Source organism: Nicotiana tabacum, chromosome 19 (genome assembly GCF_000715075.1).
Source record: "Nicotiana tabacum cultivar K326 chromosome 19, ASM71507v2, whole genome shotgun sequence".
NCBI classification, from domain to species: domain Eukaryota; kingdom Viridiplantae; phylum Streptophyta; class Magnoliopsida; order Solanales; family Solanaceae; genus Nicotiana; species Nicotiana tabacum.
In genome coordinates, this window is record NC_134098.1 from 121750501 (window position 1) to 121753877 (window position 3377).

Consider the following 3377-nt stretch of genomic DNA (forward strand, 5'->3'; position numbering starts at 1 on the left):
TAACTTTTTCTCATATTAACTTTAACACTATTGCATTATTTTTAGTTGTAAAAAAATTGTAGATAGTTTATTTTCTACGAAAAATATCTGCTCACAAATAAATTTATTTCTTTACTATAATAACTTGAATTGATTAAATTAGAATATCATGTGAAATAGAGGAAATTAAAAGACCAAATAAAAAATTAACAAAAAATTGACGTAGTTGATTTAATTGCTTTTTAGGTTAAAATTGAATCAAATTGAACAATGAACACCTCAAGTTTTGTGTAACTATATCATGAATGAATAAACAAATATTATTGTAATTAGGATATATGTGTATTTTTTCCTAAAATTCGAGTAACAATTAAACTTGTAACGTGATTTTAAGGATACGCGATTTTGCTTAATACTAGTTGATTAACTTAGAGATAAACGATGCGAATTGACAAGAATGTAAAACAAACCAATGCTTGAAAAATGCTCTCAAGATGATGAACCCTCGAGAATAATGAAGTAAGAACATTTTAAAGAAGAGTAAGTTGATGAACCGAAGCAAGAAATATTATATTGCCTTGATATTTGTGAATGTCAGATGCTTACAAATGATGGGGACTCCCCTTTATATACTAGAGGATTCCTAATTATGGTATAATTCTAATTACAAAAAATAAATCTCATAATTGGTACCAATAACCGCTCTTGATTTGATCTGTTCCGGGATTTCCGCCGTGATCTTCGACCGGTTACGGATATCTCGCCATTATGTTATTATGCTCCCCTCGAAGTCGGTCATACTTGGTCTCGATTTTTGCTGGGCTCGGTCTCAACGTACACTTCGTTCTTTAGGCTTGATGTCTCATCTTCGAGCTCGGGTCTGATTTATTATGAGGCTACCCCCGATGCAACTCCCTTGTCTTGATCAAACAACAAAATGAGGTGGGCCCGATTTTGACCGTATACATATAGTCTCCTCGTTTCTTGGAGTGTAACGAGAAGAACGAACTGAGCCTTCGATTTAGTACCTCGACAAAGTATGACATCACACTCGTGACGTAAGCGACGAAGGCGACTGAAGCGTAGCGTCTACACAGTTCTCAAGATCATTAATTAGTACCAGTTGGCGGTCGGCCATCAGTGTTTTCAAACCGTCATAGCAGATATTATAAATAGACCATCTTCATAACTTTCACAAACTTTACTTTCAAAATTTTCCCTAATCTTCAAAAACTCTTTTACTCCCTTCAAGCTTATCAATTCTGCCGGTTCTTCAAACCCCGTTGGCCAATCTTTTAAAACAATAAGTTTCGCCTTCTTCTTTCTTTTTCCTCATATAAAAATGGCGAAAATATCAAAAGCCGTTCCTCAGAAGGAAAAAGCTTCCTCATCGCGGTCAGCCGGTGATAAAATGCCGGTGGAGCCACGCATCGAAGAGTGCATTCCCGGGTCATGCGACCTTACATCCGATTTTAAAGTTGAAAAACCCTCTTCGGTTCCTGGCCTATTTGAGCCCATGTCGAGATATATATGCTCGATAACTGAAGGCGATCTCGAGCAGGTAAAAAAAGATTGCCATTGGGAAAATAAAGAGGTGGTAGTTCCTACCCCCCGATGAGGATATCACCACTCATGTGAAAGGGTTTTTAAGTGTTTACACTTACCCTTTCATGCTTGGTCCCATCGATCCCATTATAATCAACTTCTGCCGACAATACCACATAACCCTAGGCCAAATCCATCCCTCTTTGGCGCATCGTTATTTTGCTCTGATTCTTCGTGAGCAAGGTCGAAGGGATGCCTTTCACCCTTGATCATCTCATTAGACTATACAGCCCCCGTCTCTATCGAGGTGGATTAGTAAGGCTTCAGCGCCGAGCCACAAAGGTGTTGTTCTCGATCATAGACGAGGACAAATATCGAGGATGGATGGGCTGGTTTGTCTGAGTCCGGACTTCAGACATAATCCCGATCGAGAAGATGCCATTCCCCGAGGAATGGAACATGAAGCGTAAGTACAAACCCACCAATAGCTTCTGTTGATTGTTTTGCTTCCTTTATCTTTTCTCATCTATATCCTTCCTTATGGTGCAGCGGTCTTTTGGGTGCCCGGTGCGATCCCGAACCTTGCAGGTTGGGTTCAAAAATTGGCCTCGACTTCCTCGTACGCTGAGCGCTCGTGGTGCGATTTGGCCGAGGATCGATGGGAGGCAAAAAATCACGGTAAGCTTATCTATCTGTGTTCGATGCCTTCCTGTGAAATGCTTTGTTTTCACTTGATTTCCCCCCATACAGATCTTGGGGACAAAGCCGTCATGAGGCCACCTTCATCTGGGGAAGGGGAGGTCCCGAAAGCGACTGAGCATAAGAAGAGGATAAGGGCCTCGCGTTCTGATATTTCAAAGCCTAAGAAGAGCAAGGCTCGTAAGTCGAATAATGACTCTGCAGCCCAAAAACTATGAGGTGAAGAAGATGAGGGAGAAGATGCCGACAGTGTGCTGGTGTATCAAAAGAGGGGAAGCGTCGAAGCTTCGAAACCAGCTGAGTCGGTGAAGGTCGAGAAGGTATTGGAAGATGGTCCTAGCAAAGTCCCCGAATCATTGGGGGCTGATGACATCTCTCATTGTGAAGAACAATCGGCGGGCGTGCTTGAAGGGTCCGGTTCCGAGGCCCTTCGAAAAGGAGAGAGTGCCCCAAGTGACTTGCTTGGGGCAATCAATATTGATGATTCACCGACCGGCTCCACATTTTCTGAAGGGAAATTTCGGGAGGCTCAGTCTATTGAGACCCCCGATATGGGAATGGCCCACAAAGGGGATAACATATTTCGTGGTTGCTTCAGGGGGTCGATGATGTTTCCGACCTGGATGCAACGATCATTTTTGATGAGGCTCAACGACTCCTGAGACAGGTAAATTTCAATCCCCGTTATTATGTTTGCGTTTGCTTTTATTTCCTTTTGTCTGATTTACTTCCTTTCTCTCTAGGCTGTGATGCTCCACCGGGAATCATTTTCCAAATCTCGAGCTGAGCTGAACCGGTGTGAGGCTGATCTCAAAAGGTTTACGGAGGAGAGAGATGCCCTCAAACTCCTCTATGTGCAAAAAGAAGATGAGATCAGGGACCTCCGAGCCGAATTGGCAAGAGCTCATAAAGAGCAGACCGATCTCATCAAGCAAGTAACGTAAATTTTCAGGGAGCGTGACACATTAATTTGATATTGGTGATTAACACTTAGATCCTGCAAGTTCAACAGAAGGTCGAAAAGATTGAGCAGCTTCGCGAGGAGGCTAAGGTGAAAGAGACAGAGACTTTGGGGTGGAAGCAGAGCATGGACTGTCTTGCCTCGGAGAGAGATACAGCTCTAGCCCAGCTGTCTTCGGTTGAGCGTCAACTCC